Here is a 17,284-nt window from a genome sequence, read left to right as displayed (position 1 = left end):
CAGGCTCTCAGGCCCTAAAAACGACCAGTAGCGTACCTCTCCAAAAGACTCGACCCAGTAGTTGCTGAATGGCCTAACTGCTTGAGGGCAATTGCAGCCACCGCCCTGATGGTGAAAGAAGCCTCAAAGCTCACTTTTGACCAGAACCTCGTCATCACTGCTCCTCACAATGTAGAGCAACTCCTCCGGGCTCCTCCAGACAGATGGCTCTCAAATTCCAGAATCACCCAGTACCAAGCCAAGTATCTAATGGCAACAGACTGGCTGATCAGGCTGCGCGCCAAGCAGCCAGCTCCAAAACCATCCTGCCTCTGCTAGAACCCTCTAACAACCTCGAGCCTCCCCATTACTCACAAGCTGAACAAGAACTGGCCAAAATTAGCAGAGCTCCTGCACAAGGATTATGTAATTAAAGGACTGTACCAGCTAACCAGAAGTGAAGCTGCAAGGTACCCGGTATGTGCTCAGGTAAATGCTAACCCTGTCCCAGTTCATCACCCAGGACAAAGATACCAAGGAAAAGCTCCAGGTGAACATTGGAAAGTAGATTTGACTGAACTCCCACGAGCACCAGGCAACTTCAGGTATCTCCTTGTTTTTCTGGACGCTTTTTCTGGCTGGACAGAGGCCTATCCCACAAAGAGAGAAACTGCCCTCATTGCAGTTAAAAAGTTAGTCTTTGAAATGATTCCCAGATTCAGACTCCCTATGTTCATAGGATCTGACAATGGCCTGGCGTTTACTGCCCACTTAACAAAATTACCAACTGGGGTGCTAAAAACCAATGGGAAGTTGCATTGTAGTTACCGACCACAAAGCTCTGGACAGGGAGAAAGAGCAAATAGAACAATTAAGGAAGTTCTCACTAAATGAAAGTTAAAAACTGGCGGAGATTGGGTTAGCCTCCTACCTTTTGCCTTGCTTCGGGTGAGATGTACACCTCAAAAGCATGGTTATTCTCCATTTGAGATAATGTACGGGTTTCCACGCCCATTGTTACCTAAGATTGGAAGTAAAGTGTTAAGCGAAATCAAAAACCATAACATGGTTAAGTCATTATTGGCCTTGCAAGCAGAGCGCCAGCGAATCAGAAACAACGTGCCATCCGACCAGACTCCGGCCCGCGACGAGGAAAGCCGAAAACCCCTCTTCAACCCCGGCGACCTAGTGTGGGTAAAAAGACTAAGTCCAGGTCAACTAGAACCACGCTGGGAAGGACCATACCCTGTTGTCCTGAGTACCCCGACTGCGGCAAAGGTTGCTGGGAAGAAGGAACCCAAACTAACGCTGGGAGACATCTCGGGACAAGGACTATGTACACCCCATGGGCGTATGCTCCCTTACTAACTAACAACCTTTGTATTTTAACGCACATCATTCCGCAGGTGTATTATCATTCAGGAGAAGGGGGGCGTGAACATCTTAATCTTGACTCTCGCCACTTCACGGGACGTTTCAAACGCGCGCCTGTGCTAGTCCCAGTTTTGCTAGCACTAGGGGTTGCTGGGGCTACCGCACTTGGGAGTACAGCACTAATAAAGGAAGGGGCTGACTTACTGCCCTCAGCCTGCAAGGTAATCATGATCTCCAGGCTCTAGAAAAGTCAGTAACTGCTCTTGAAACCTCCCTAAGCTCCCTAGCCGATAGCGCTACAAAATAGAAAAGGCCTAAACTTGCTGTTTCTTAAACAAGGGGGTTTGTGTATGGCATTAGAAGAAGCATGCTGTTTTTATGTAAATCACTCCGGTGTAATTAAAAAAATATATAACTCCAAAAACAACTGCAAGATAGAAGAAAGGCCCTAACCAGTCAAGAAAACTGGTATCAACAGATGTTTTCAGCCTCTCCCGGGCTCACATCTTTACTTAGTGCCATTGCTGGGCCCCTTATTCTGTTCGTACTTGCCCTCACTGTGGGCCCGTGTGCTTTCAACGCCCTTCTCAAGTTAATCAGAACTCGCTACAAGATATCAAGTTGATGGTTCTTAAAACCAATTATCAGGTTTTAGCAAATAAAAAAGTTAGGGAATCAAGGATTTGATTTAGTTACTAGAAGAGGAGGGAATGTTAAGGCTTAATAGAATAAAATAATTTGTCTTAAGTTACTCCATTTTGAAAAGCTTAAGTGCCACCCCCCCCCCCATTCTAGGAGAGGTATGTTATTTTAGAAAAGCAAGTCCCTGTGACCTTGCAAATATCTACTCATAAATGTGAGCAAGAAGTTTTGCAAAATCTTCTGGTCCAAGATAAGCTGAGCAGGACATGCTGAACTACCCGCATCCCTGTTATCTTGTGTAAACACCCTTTCCCATTCCTTGCTCTACCCCCCTCGCCTTGCTGGTTTTAAGTGTATAAAAGGGAAAGAAAAATTTGGCCAGACGCTTCAGCTTTGGACCCTGTGTGACCATGCTGTAGCCCAAATCCGGAGTTGTCTTCTTGTCTATTTGTCTTTTTGCCTTTCTGTAATAAAGTTTTGCTTTGTTACTTTGCAGCTGCTTGTGGGTCAGTGGTCTGTGTGGGAGCGACTCCGTAACACTTCCTGACGTTCTTGCATTATTTTCGTTGTGGATTTTTGTTGTTGTTTGTTTTCTCCGGTTCTGGGGTGCCTATCAGGGATACTCTCCCACATTCTCATGCTTTCCTCAGAGTTTGTTATATATATAAATTGTCTTTTCTTGGGAGTTTACGTAATAAAATAGGATCCGATTAAACAATTTCTACACATGTTGTTCAATGACATAGGCTACATGTTTCACATTATACCAACTTTTGGGGGGAGTGGAAATGCGCTCCATCTATATTTTAAGAAATAGATTTCAAGGGGAAATGGAGTGTCATGGTTATCTAGTGTCTGTATAATAGAAAGATCATATGTGGAAGACTTCAGCAAACAAATTTATTTTCTCAATGTTTAAGAAGCTAGAAATAAAAATCAGGCAATTAGCTTTAGTTCCAGGCCATTTCTCTCTGTTACTCGGGGTGAAGGACATTCCTCTTCAGCTTGTTTTTGGTTCCCCTTCTGCCTCGGCACCTATATTTCCCGTGTCCACTTGCCTTCTCTGCTTTTTACAAAATTTTTAAATAAATCATTTTCTTGGGGCTGTCACACCTCTCATAACAACCTATACATCAGTTGTACTGAAACATTTGTGCATACTTAGACATCATCCTTTTCTAAACGGTTTCTTTCTTTTTGAGTCCTTGGCGTCGGCTCCTCTTTTTTGCCCCTTTTTCCATACTCTCCCACCCTCATGGGACCCTCATCAATGCTAAATTATTATTGTTTTGATATCTTACAGTGCCCGCTGTCTCCCTTCACCCAAGTTACTGTTGTTTGTCCCCGTGGCTGTGAGGTGGGGTGATTATACATTCATCACTGTAGTCGGTTACCAGCGTCTCCCATTTCTCCTCCCACCTTCCCCCTACCAACAGGTATCGCACCTCCCATTCCTGTTCCACATGGATGACCAGTTCTGGATTCAGTATGTCGAAAGATCTTATCTGCGCCAGGGCATATGCTCAAGTGTAGCTTGATTGTGAGTTGAAACTCGGGTCATGAGAGTGAGGTGGAGGGGAAGAATGACAGAACTAAGGAACATTGTGTGTTCTCTCGGTGTTATGCTGCACCCTGGCTGTCCTGTTCTTTCCCTTGACCCTTGTGTGAGGGAATGTCCACTTGTCTCTGGATGGGCTTTGGATCTCCACTCTGAATTCCATCATTTGCATTGTGTTATTAGTTTGGTTTTTGATGCCTGGTATCTTATTCTGTCTTCACCTCGTGGTCACAAAGGCTGGTGTGCTTCTTCCATAGGGTTTTGTGGCTTCCGAGTTACATGGCCGATGTTTATGTTCAAGCCTTTAAGACCCCACATGCTATATCTTTTGAAAGCTGGACACCATCAGCTTTCTTCACCTCCTTTGCTTATGCACACATTTGTCTTGAGCAAACATGTTGGGAAGGTGAGCATCATGGTCTGCCAAGTTAATAGAACAAAGTGTTCTTGAACTGAGGAGTACTTGAGTGGAGGATCAATGTCCATCTGCTACCTCAATACTAAACCTATAAGTAAATATATGCACATAGATCTATTTCCCCATCAAGATATTTAAATATATTTATACATGTACACGCCTGTATTTAGACCTTTATAAATGCCCTTTGCCTACTAGTTCTTTCCTTGATTTCCTTTTACTTTCCTCTTGTCCCACTGTCATGCTCAGCCTTCTTTTGGGTTTCAGTAATTCCTCTTGGTTACATTGCCCTTGATCAAGTCCTAACAGGCCTCTTACACACGCCTCGACACTGATTTTGGATCACTTGTCGTTCCCTTGTCCCTCGGTTGATTAACACCACTTCCTTTCCTCCACCTCCCCCTTTGCTATGTACCCCCGGGAACACTGGTCCCATTGCTTTCCCCTCCAGATGGTTTATCCAGCCTATCTTCTAGACATAGACCTGAGGAGATCATAATATGCACACAAAAAACAAGACAGAGCAAAAGAAAGTGACAAAAGGAAGCAAAACTATGGCACCACCAAAAAGCCAATGACACAAAAAAGGGAAAGCCTGTAAATGGTTCAAGGCCTGTTTGCTGACCTTTAGGAGTGTTCTCTGGTTGAGTCTGATTGGGTTACACGCACTGGACCAAAAGTCGTTTGTGGTACTCCACAGGACTTCCTTGTTCTGCTCCCCGTGCTGTTCTGTTGCATTCCTCCAGAGTTTTGCCTCGGTATGGTGGTGTCAGACCGGGCACAAATCCCCCACTGTCTCCAGTGTTGTCCCCTGAAGGGCTATGTGTCAGTGAGGGATGTCGTGTCTCATAGTGGGGCCAGCCATATGGTCCTCTCTGTGCATTGGCTGCTCTGAGTGGGGATATCATCCTCAAGGCTTGGTGGGCCAGGGTGTGCTCCACTCTCTCTTCCTCGCCCGTCATTTGCTCCCCAGTGCTCTGATCAGACATGTCACTCTCCCTGAGCTATAGCTTCAATGCGGTCCTCTGATGTAAATTCTTCTGTGGGGAGGGGTGGCTGTCCACGAAGTAGGGATTGGGGCCTGGCCCTCAGACCTTTCTCTTGGTTCCCTGCTTCATGCCAGTATATTGCATTCACATCTTGGAGCACCGGCATGAAGCCTGGTCCCTCTTTCCCTATGGAGATATAAACAATACCCTCGCCTTGGGTGGGTCAGTGCCCTTTTCTCCACTATCCATTTCTCCTTTTTTTCCTTTTTATTTTTACCTTTTCCTTTTCAGTTGGCTACCATATGTACCCCCTGGATTGGGTCTGTCCCATTCCATACTACCTGGACCTCACTCAGGAACGTTTGTGTACATTTGCTCTTGCCCTATGCCCCTTTTGCATTTTTTAAGCTTACCTCAGCGAAATCATGTTGCACTTGTTCTCTTGTGCGTGGATTACTTCACTTAGCATCATATCATCCAGCGATGTGCTTATTGCGTTCATCAGTACTTCTTAGTGATGTGTAGTGCTCCATTACATTTATGTACCACGGTTTTTTAATCCATTCGTATGTTGATGGAAATTTGGGTTGTTTCCAACTCTTTGCCTTTGTGAATTGTGGCGCAAGGAACATTAGAGCGCAGCTGTCTGGCCGTGGCTTGTTCCTTGCCTCTCTGGGTGTATGTCCACTAGAGGATTTCTGGGTCGTAAGATAGGTAATTTTCCATCTGCTTTAGAAATCACCAAGTGGATTGCCATCGTGGCTGTATATACCTACAGGTTCACCAGCAGTGGATGATAGCTCCTATCTCACCACAGCCCCTCCAACACTTGTTGCTTTCTGATTCTTTGAATTGGGCTTTCTTTGAAGGCATTAGGTGGTACCTCATTGTTGTTTTCATTTGCATTTCTCTTATGGCTAAAGATCGGGAACATTTTCTCATATGTTTGTTGGCCATTCTGATTTTTGCCCCCTGTGAAACTTCTGTTCAGGTCCTTTGCCCACCTCCTCAGTGGGAAATAGGTTTTTCTCTTTTGGGAAGCTAGCAGAATAGTGTAGATTTTAGTAATGAGGCCTTTGTCTGATTTGTCATTGCTAAAGATGTTTTCCCAGTCCGTGGACTGCCTTAGTACCCTCTTGGTGAATTATTTCGATGTACATAGGTGTCTTATCTTCAGTATATACCATTTCTCAATTGGTGACTCCTCTGTATGTATGTCCTTCCCTATTTCTGATAGCCTAAGTATTTCCTGCCCCAAAGTTCTCAGGTGTGTCCTTTTCCCCTCATTGATGGCCCTAATTGTTTAGGATTTTACCTTGAGCTCGGTGGTCTACCTTGAGTTGATCCCTTTGCATGGAGTGAGATAAAGGTCTTACTTCATTTTTCCACAGGTAGATCTCCATTTTTTCCAGCACCACTTGTAGAAGAGGGCATCTGCTTCCCATTTGATATTTTGGGGGCCCTTATCAAAGATCAGTTGTCTGTATGCTGATGATCTGATTCCTGCGTGTTGTTCTTTTCCATTGGTCTGCGTACCTGTCATTGTATCAATACCATGTGGATTTGACCACCGTGGTTGTATAACATATGCCAAAGTCAGGTAAAGGAAGCCCTCCCACTGTATCCTTCCTTTTGAGGAGTTCTGGGCTAATTCGGGGCTTCTTCTCTCTCCATAAGGAGTTGGTAATCAGGTTTTCCATTTCTTTGAAGAAAGAGGAGGGTAATTTCATTGGGATTTTGCATTAAACTTAGATAGTGCCTTGGCCAAAACTGGCATATTCACTAGGTTGAGACTTCCAATCCATAAGCATGGGCTATCCTTCCATTGGTTGAGTTCACCCTTGCTTTCTTGTAATAGTGTTCTGTAGCTTTCCTCATATAAATATTTTGTTCTTTTACTCAGGTATAGCCCTAGTTATTTCCATTTGTGCTTTGCTATTGTCAAGGGTACCACCTTTTGGTATCTCCTCTTCTGTGGTCTTATTCGATGTGTATTGCAGTCTGATACACTTCTGTTTGTTGGTGTTGTAGCCTGCCACTCTGCGATATTCCCCTCTCACTTCCTGCACTCCCCTCAGGTGCTTTTGGGATTTTCCATATATAAAATCATATCATCTTCAAACAACGATAGCTTCACCTCTTCCTTCCCCAAGTGAATACCTTTCACGCCATTTGTTTGCCTTACCTTTTGTGTTGGGTGTTTTTCTAGTAACACTTGTTGAAGAGGGCATCAGCTTCTCATTTGATAATTTTGGGGTCCTTATCAACGATCAGTTGTCTCTATGCTGATGATTTCATTTCTAGGTTTTCGTTCTATTCAATCGGTCCGAACATCTGTCATTATAACAGTACCATGCGGTTTTCACCATGGTGGTTCAATCGTAGGTGCTAAAGTCAGGTAAAGCAAGTCCTTCGACTTTATCCTTCTTCTTGAAGAGTTCCCTGAGAATTCTGGCCTTCTTCTCTTTCCATATGAAATTGCTGGTCAGTGTTTTCCAATTCATTGACAAAGGATGTTGGTACATGTAGTAGGGTACCATTACATTTGTCTAGTACCTTGGGCATGACAGAAATCTTTGCTATACTACGTGTTCTGATGTATGACCATGGGATATCCTTCCATTTCTGGAGGTCACTTTGGAGTTTCTTGTAATAGTGTTCTGTAGATCTCCACATTCAAATCGTTTTGGGCTTTTTGGTTAGGTATACCCCTAGGTATTTAAATTTGTCAACGTATCCAGCCCTTAACACATCATCATGGGTTCAGTAGGCACAATTATACAGGGATAATAAGTAAAGACTATAGTCAAGTCATAGAGAATCAGAAGAGACAGAAGATATGTTGAAATAATGGAGTCAAACACATTTCATGGTTGCATGATCATCTCAGCTCCTCTTGGTGGTACAGGCCAGGAGAGAGTGCAGGAGAGATTTACTGCTAACCAAGGCTTATATATCTTTGGGGGTATGCATGGCTCTTAATTGCAGGTAGAGACATACATCACAGAAAGGGGTTGTACAATAGCCAATACAATCAATGGGGGGGATATACAATGTGCATAAGCGGAACAGCAAGCAGATGAGCTGGGGTGACGGCATGACAGGAAAGGGTGGAATTAGAGATATACGTGTGACAAGAAGGGTGAACCATTCATTCATGATGGCGGCCTACCTTGGTCACTCTTGAGTGGCCTTGACCTCCCTGGGCTTTCCTACAAGAAAACAATTTACTACTGCCCTTATCAGAAGGAGGTGGGCCCTACTTAGGGTGTGACAGACTGCACAGTCTGATTCCCCTAGATAGCTGATAACCCTTAGGGAGTATAACCTCTGACCTACTTCTGTTCACCTCCAAGTGGATAGTCACTTACCACGTGTAGGAGGCAGCTTAGTTTGCCATATATTTAGGCGAAACAACTTGGGAGAAGTCTTTCTGTTTCCAACTTCAATTTGTGCTGTATTATTGTGAAGGGTACTAAATTGTTTATCTTCTCTTCCATGGACTATGCTGATGGATATAGTAGTTCCATAGCCTGCTGTTTGTTGATCTTGTATGCTTCCACTCTGCCATATTCCTCTCTCACTTCCTGCACTCCCCTTGTGGAGCTTTTGGGTTTTCCGTTTATAAAATTATATCACAAAAAAAATTATATCACCTGAGAATAAAGATAATTTCACCTCTTTTTCCTCAGATGTATACCACTGATCTCTTTCCTTTCCCTTATGTTGTTAACTAGGAACCCCAGAACGTTGTTAAATAGAAGAGGGTGCAAGGGGCATCCAGTCTGGTTGACATTTTCAGCGCGATTCCTTTGTCTTTTTTCCACTGAATACAAATTTTGGTGTTAACTTTTCATTTGTAGCTTCATATATAGCTTGTTGTAGAGGGCAAATTTGAAGAATTTTTATATTATCTTGAAGAATTTCCCTTCCATTCCGATCTTTGTAATGTGTTAAACAGGAACGGGTGCTGGATGATATTGAATGTTTTTTCTGTGTGTATTGATATTATCATGTGGTTTTATTCCTCTTTCTTACCAATAAACCTGAATAAGGCTAATGGACTTGCAGATGTTGAAACCTCCATGCATCCTTGGAATGAATCCCACTTGTTCATGGAGAATTATTCGTTTTATCATATTTTGAATTATATTGACCAGTATTTTGTTAAGGATTTTGAATCAATGTTCATTAGAAAGATCAGAATGTCATTCTCAATCCTTGTGGATCCTTCCCCACTTTAACTATCGGTAATCTGCTAGATTCATAGAGAAAATTTGGGAGTTGGCCATTTGTGTAGGATTGTTGTCAGCTCTTGCCTGAATGCTTGCCAGCATTTTCCTGTGAAGCCATCTGGCCCAGGGGATATTTTAGTTGACATTTTCTTGATAACCTTGTCTATTTTCTCTATTTCTCTGAGTCTGTTGAGTTGCTTGTGGTCCATCTGGGAGGGTATTTGTCCATGTCTTCCAGGATGTTGAATTCATTGGTGTAACGGTACTCATAGTACTATACAATTCAGCTTTAAATATCATTAGAGCCCATTGTAGTTTTCCCTGTTTTATCCCTCAGTGGCGTGACTATTGTTATATGTTCCTTTCTTTCTTTGGTTAGGTTTGCAGTGGCCTACCTATTCTGTTAATCTGTTCAAAGAAACAACTATTTTACTGCATTGATTTGTTTGCATTGTTTTCACGTTTTCCAAGTTATTCACGTCTGCCCTAATTGGTTGTTATTTCGTTTCTTTTGCCATTTGTAGCATTGTCCTGTTAACTCTGTCATCAGGATCAATCACACCACTTAGTACGGTGACACTCTTCCTGACCTGTTGATCCAAAGGCATGAGAAGTCCAAAGTGGCCAGGGGGCATTCTCAGCTGCCACTTCAGTGGAATCCGTGCTGTGTTTCCAGGTGGGAGAGTTCCTTTCTTCAGGACCAGGACCTCCAGGCCTGAGGAACACAGGGTTGTTGGGACAGGAAGCAAACATGCTTCAAGGGGATCACTAGGAGTAATAGTGAGTGGTGCCACTCCAGCTTCCACCCCTTGGTTCCTGGACCCATGAATTCTGGCTCTTGGAGACACAGCACCATATATTGGCCGCTGGTTTAGAGCGTATACAGCTTCCTGGAGATCAGGAAGCCCCGCAAGTTGTTGCCACCTACTTGGCGTCGTAATTGCATCTTTAGGAGCCCATTCCATCGTTCCATCAAGCTGGCAGCTTCAGGATGATGAGGAACATGATACGGCCAGTGGATTCCATGGGAATGGGCCCATTGCCACACTGGATTTGCTGTGAAGTGAGCTCCTTGATCTGAAGCAAAGCTATGTGGGATGCCATGCCGGTGCATGAGGCATTCTTTGAGTCCACAAATAGTAGTTTTGGCAGAAGCATCACGTGCAGGGAAGGCAAGTCCATATCCAGAGTAGGTGTCTATTCCAGTAAGAACAAAACGCTGTCCCCTCCATGATGGAAGTGGTCCTATGGATTCAACCTGCCACCTAGATGCTGGTTGATCTCCCCGAGGAATTGTCCCATCTCTTGAACATAATATTGGTTTCTGTTGCTGGCAAATGGACACTCAGCAGTGGCAGTGGCCAAGTCAGCCTTGGTGAGTGGAAGTCCATGTTGCTGTGCCCATGCATAACCTCCATCCCTGCCGCCATGTGCACTTTGTTCATGTGCCCATTGGGCGATAACAGGGGTGGCAGAGGAAAGAGGAGGACCAGTCTCCACAGCGTGTGTCATCTTATCCACTTGATTATTAAAGTCCTCCTCTTCAGAGGTAATCCTTTGGTGAGCATTCACGTGAGATACAATTAACTTTACTTTCTTGGCCCATTCAGAGAAGTCTATCCACATACCTCCTTGTCACCAATTTTCCAATCATGGTCCTTCCAATTCCCTGACCATTCAGCCAAGCCATTAGCCACTGCCCATGAATCAGTATATAATCTCACATCTGGTCATTTTTCCTTATATGCAAACTGAACGGCCAGGTGCACTGCTCGAAGTTCTGCCCATTGGGAAGATATCCCTTCACCACTGTCCTTTACGGAGATCCCAGAAAAGGGCTGTAGTGCTGCTGCTGTCCACTTATGAGTGGCACCTGCATATCGTGCAGAGCCGACCGTAAACCAAGCATGACTTTTTTGGTCTTCACTTAAAGTATGGTAAGGAACTCCCCAGGAGGCCATAGGTGCAGACTGGGAGAACGGAGGCAATGTAACAGGAGTGGAGACTGTTGGCATTTGGGCCACTTCTTCTTGCAGCTTACTTGTTCCTTCAGGTCCTGCTTTGGCCCGATCTCGTATATACCACTTCCATTTAACAAGGGAGTGTTGCTGCGCACATCCAACTTTATGATTACGTGGGTCAGACAATAGCCACTTCATGATAGGTAATTCAGGCCTCATGGTGACTTGGTGGCCCATGGTGAGGCCTTCAGTCTCCAGCCAGGCCCAGTAACAGGCCAACAGCTGTTTTTCAAAGGGGGAGTAGTTGCTTGCAGAGGATGGCAAGACTTTACTCCAAAATCCCAATGGTCTATCTACGCTGTGATTCACCAATAGGGGTCTGCCAAAGACTGCACACTGCATCTTGATCTACAACTGACACCTCTAGCACCATTGGGTCAGCTGGATCATATGGTCCCAGTGGCAAAGCAGCTTGCACGGCAGCCTGCACTTGTTGAAGAGCCTTTTCTTGTTCTGGGCCCCACTCAAAAATGGAGGCTTTTCGTGTCACTTGATAAATAGGTCGAAGTAGAACACCCAAGTGAGGAATATGTTGCCTCCAAAATCCGAAGAGGCCCACTAGGCGTTGTGCCTCTTTTTTAGTCGTTGGGGGAGCTAAATGTAATAGCTTATCCTTCACTTTAGTAGGAATATCTCGACATGCCCCACACCACTGGACCCCTAGAAATTGTACTGATGTGGAGGGTACCTGAATCTTTGTTGGGTTAATTTCCCAACCCCTTGTACGCAGATATTGTACCAATGAATTTAGAGTCTTTGATACATCCTCCTGAGTGCGTCCAATCAGCATAATGTCATCAATATAATGGACCAGTGTGACATGCTGTGGAATAGACAGGTGGTCAAGGTCCCTTCGGACTAAATTATGGCACAGGGCAGAAGAGTTGATGTACTCCTGGGGGAGAGTTGTGAAAGTATATTGTTGCCCTTGCCAGGTGAAGGCAAACTGCTTCTGGTGGGCCTTTGAGACTGGTATGGAGAAGAAGGCATTAGCCAGATCAATAGCTGCATACCATGTACCAGGAGAAGTATTAATTTGCTCAAGCAATGTAATCACATCTGGGCCAGCAGCTGCAATTGGAGCTGACGATAATCCACTGTCATTCTCCAGGATCCATCTGTCTTCGTTACAGGCCAAATTGGTGAACTAAATGGGGGAGGTAGTAGGAATCACCACCCCTGCATCTTTCAAGTCTTTGATGGTGGCACTGATCTCTGCAATCCCTCCAGGCATGCGGTATTGCTCTTGGTTTACTCTTTTCCTAGGTAATGGCAATTCTAATGGTGTCCACTTGGCCTTTCCTACCATGATAGCCCTTATTCCACATTTTAGGGATCCGATATGGGGGTTCTGCCAGTTACTAAGTATGTCTATTCCAATGATGCATTCTGGAACTGGGGAAATAACCACAGGATGGGTCCCGGGGCCCACTGGACCCACAGTGAGGCGTACTTGAGCTAAAACTCCATTGATAGCTTGACCTCCATAAGCCCCCACTCTGATTGGTGGGCCTTTGAAACATTTTGGGTCTCCTGGAATTAGTGTCAGTTCTGAGCCGGTGTCTAGTAATCCCCGAAAAGTTTGATTATTTCCTTTCCCCCAATGAACAGTCACTGTTGTGAAAGGCCGCAGGTCCCTTTGGGGAAGGCTAGAAGGAAGACTAACAGTATAAACCTTCAGTGATGTAGCAGGATCCTCCTTACAAGGGACCCGGCCTCCCCTTCATTCAAGGGGTTGTGGGTCTGTAAACTGGCTCAGGTCTGGGAATTGATTGAGCGATCGTGACTGTCTATTCTGCTGTTCGCCTGATCTACCATTCTTTTGCCTGTACAGATCACGTAAATATTTAGTAGGCTTCCCATCTATTTCATTCCTAGGGACACTGCGGCTAAGTAGCCAATGCCATAATTCCACACGAGACAGGTTGCTTTGATTGTTATTGAAAACTCGTTGTCTATTATAACCACGCCCACCCTGTCTCCGTGGATCCAGTGCTGACACCTGCCCTCTACCATCACGGGGACCAATCAGCCCCATTGTGGGCAAATGTCGGAGTTCGCTTCGGGCAGTGGCCACTGTTAATCCTGGTGCACATAGAATAGCAATTACAGGAGTCTTAAGAGATGCTGGGGCCCACTTCACAAACTTGTTCCTTATGGTTGTGGTAAAGGGTATGTCTTCAGGTCACCCCCTTTTTGGATCTATGGGAATATCTTGATAGATCCATTCTAACATACCAATTTCTCTAAGCTTTTGGATGCCTTCCTCTACAGTGTACCAAGGCAGGTCAGGGTCTTCAAGTTGGTCTAATCTAGGCCATCTGGCAGTCCATGCTTCACTGAACTAACCAAATAAAGACTTAGATCCTTTTTTAGCCTGTCTCGCAGAGACATTGAAAGAAGAGTCTGTGCTTAGGGGTCCCATATCCAGAAACTCAGACTGGTCTAATATTACATTTCGTGCACCAGTATCCCACACCCTGAGTAACCATTCCCAGGGGTATTCTCCAGGCTTTTGCTTGTACGTATTTGAGAACTCAAGCAGGTCTTTATGTGTGTAGCGCACTTCTTCTTGGATAATCTTCTCAACCTCACCTTTAGGAGGTTTCTGAGACTTCATTTTAGTGACAGGTCTAGTGGAAATAATGGGTGCTGAGGGTGTTTCCTGGGTGCTCTCAGCAATACCTTGCGAGGCATCTTCCTCAGGTAATGCTACTGATGCAGCCCCACCTGGCCTATCAACTTGAATCGTTTGGCTAATCTGCTCAGGTGTTTCTAAGGGCTCAATATCCTCTACTTCCGGATCATCAGCCCCTATGTTCCCATCCCATGTTTCAGGGTCCCAACTTTTCCCAATGAATGCCCTTACTTTGGTTTCAGACACTACTCTAGATCTGCAATTCAGCTGCCGTTGTCATTCAGCCACTCGTATAATGAGACTCTGGACCTGGTTCTCAGCAATGTCAGCTCTTTTACTAGAGGAGAGAAGGCTCTCCTTTGTAGCACAGATGGAAGTTTTCAAATCTGTTAGTCTGCATGTGAGGCGTGCTTTTGAGGCTCTGAGATCATCCCTCTCCTTAATAACACTTTCCATCGTATGAAGGACCAGCCAACCAGCTTCGCTATACTTGTCATTTTCACAAAACTCCTGGAAAATATCAAATATACGATTGCCAAGAGCATCTCCTTTATCCAGCATGTCATCTACTTTAGGTGCTACTTTAATATTATCTTTGCTATTTCAGACCATGGATTAGTACGGGTAGTAGACGTATCCCCGTCAAGACTAAATAGGTTGGAAAACCAATTTAAGAAATCCATATTTGGTGCCAAAGGGACCAGGTATAAGGCATCATGCAAAAAAAAAAGAATATGTGTGCGTGTGTGTATATATATATATATATATATATATATATATATATATATATATATATATATACCATAATGAATGAAGGGGGAAGTGCAGAGTGGAGACCCAAGGCCCAAGCGTCGGCCACTGGAGATCCCCTCAGAGAGGGGTTTAGGAGAGGAGATGGGTCAGTCAGGGTGCGAGGTAGTGCCGATGAAGAGCAAAGCTTTCCCCCAGATTCTGGATGCTTCCTCCCCCCAACTACCATGATCCGAATTCTACCTTAGAGGGCTGGATAGGGCAGAGGTTGTACATTGGTAATATGAGGGCTGGAGGCACAGGGAATCCAGGGTGGATGATATCTTCTGGACCAAGGGTGTGAGGGATGATGCTGGGAGAGTATAGGGTGAGTGGGTTGGAAGGGGGAACTGATTACAAGGATCCACATGTGACCTCCTCCCTGGGAGAGGGACGGCAGAAAATGTGGGAAGGGAGACTTGGGATAGAGCAAGATATGACAAAATAACGATGTATAAATTACAAAGGGCACATGAGGGAGGGGGGAAAGGGGAGGGAGGAGGGAAAAAAAAGGACCTGATGCAAAGGGCCTAAGTGGAGAGCAAATGCTTTGAGAATGATTGGGGCGGGGAATGTATGCATGTGCTTTATACAATTGATGTATGTATATGTATGGATTGTGATAAGAGTTGTATGAGTCCCTAATAAAATGTAAAAAAAGAAAAGGAAAAAAAAGAAAGAAAAGAAAATGATTAGGGCAAAGAATGTACAGATGTGCTTTACACAATTGATGTATGTATATGTATGGACTGTGGTAAGAGTTGTATGAGCCCCTAATAAAACGTTTAAAAGAAAAAAGAGAAATCCATATTTGTCAAAATGGCTGCAGCGCCAGGCCAGGCGCAGGGGCGGCGGAGGCAGTGGGCGGAGACCTCTTCCCTGGCCAGCCAGTGTGGGAGCTGATCGCACAGCTGCTGCGCGCCAAGCCCTACCTGGCGGTGGCCGGCCACTTTGTCACGGGCGCGGCGAGCGCCTTCGGCCCGGGCGGCGCGGGCGCGGTGCTGGGCATCGATAACGTGTGTGGAGCTGGCGGCGCGGCTGCTCTTCAGCACCTTGGAGTGGGCGCGCCACGCGCCCTTCTTCCCCGAGCTGCCCGTGGCCGACCAGGTGGCCCTGCTGCGGCTCAGCTGGAGCGAGCTGTTCCTGCTGAACGCGGCGGAGGCCGCCCTGACCCTGCACACTGCGCCTCTGCTGGCCGCAGCCGGGCTGCACACCGCTCCCATGGCCGCCGAGCGGGCGGTGGCCTTCATGGACCAGGTGCGCGCCTTCCAGGAGCAAGTGGACAAGCTGGGCCGCCTGCAGGTGGACTCGGCGGAGTATGGCTGCCTCAAGGCCATCGCGCTCTTTACTCTTGATGCCTGTGGCCTCTCAGACCCAGCACACGTGGAGAGGCTGCAGGAGAAGGCGCAGGTGGCCCTGACCGAGTACATGCTGACCCAGTACCCAGCCCAGCCCCAGTGCTTCGGCCGCCTGCTGCTGCGTCTGCCTGCCCTGCGCGCCGTCCCAGCCTCACTCATCTCTCAGCTGTTCTTCATGCGCCTGGTGGGCAAGACACCCGTTGAGACGCTGATCCGAGACATGCTGCTCTCGGGGAGTACTTTCAACTGGCCTTAGGGCTCCGGCCAGTGACCGACCTCCAGCGACACAGATGCTCGGGGTCCCCAGGCCAAGGATAGGGACAGCCTCCCCAAGTGGCTAACCAGAACCATGACTAGGGCGAAAGATCATTATGTAATATGCAGTAGCCCTTAGTGACCCTGGTTACAATTTGACTCGGAGGCTACTGGACTTCAGAGCCTTACAAGCCTGGAAGGTTTATTTCAGGCACAGCAAGCACATGCCTCGGCGGTGCTGACTTGCGTTCTGCACCTGGATAGGCACCTGAAGTCATTTGGAGAGGATGTCTATGTAAGTTGGTTTTACATAAATTTCTGTGCTGGATTCCTTGTGCTTGTGGATTTTCTTGTCCTTCTTGGTTTGCTGTTATTTTACTACTGAGTTGGCTTTTGTGGTTTTCTTCATTTTGATGAGGTTTCTTTCCTATTTCTTACGACATTCCCTTGATAGTTATTTTCTTATCTAGTGTAAGATGGTCATGTTTCTCTTGTGTACTGCTTGCCTTCCTCTCCATACAGTTTCTTTGCATGTACTTTTCTCCCCCTATTTGCTTCGTGTTTGTCTCCATTGCAGATTGATATTTGTAGCTCTCTCTTTTCAGTCTTGTGTCATATTTGCAGAACTGCTTCACCTTGGTTACTGTCTGGTGGGGACTGCCTTGCTCATTGATCTCAGGTTTATGTTTGCTCTTCCTTGTGATTCTCCATCCATAGAATAGCCTTCGTATTTTTTTATAACTCATTCCGCTGCTTTGGATTTCTGGAATTCTCCTTGACTGAAAATGCCCTTATTTCTTCTTCATATTTTGCTGGATTTAAGATCCTTGCTTGGCAGTTATTTCTTTTAAAGTTTCATATATGTCGTCACGTTGCCTTATGCCTGCAGAGGTTTGTTGAAGGAAAACAAACAAACAGAAAACCACACTCAGCTTAATTGTTTGCTTTCCCTTTGCAGACCCCCTGCTGGGGCTGCTTCCATAAATGTGCTCCTTACAGTTCTGCTCACAGGCGTGCCCTCATGGCTC

At 45.6% G+C, this 17,284-nt stretch overlaps 1 pseudogene; it reads left to right on the top strand.

Annotated features, from left to right (window-relative positions):
• Positions 1-1,044: 1,044 nt before the first annotated feature.
• On the top strand, positions 1,045-16,257 carry LOC142422702 (nuclear receptor subfamily 2 group F member 6 pseudogene; annotated as a pseudogene).
• Positions 16,258-17,284: the final 1,027 nt, after the last annotated feature.

Source organism: Tenrec ecaudatus, chromosome 12 (genome assembly GCF_050624435.1).
Source record: "Tenrec ecaudatus isolate mTenEca1 chromosome 12, mTenEca1.hap1, whole genome shotgun sequence".
NCBI lineage: Eukaryota > Metazoa > Chordata > Mammalia > Afrosoricida > Tenrecidae > Tenrec > Tenrec ecaudatus.
Note: the sequence above shows the minus strand (reverse complement) of the source record. Positions and strands in the feature narration are given on the sequence as shown.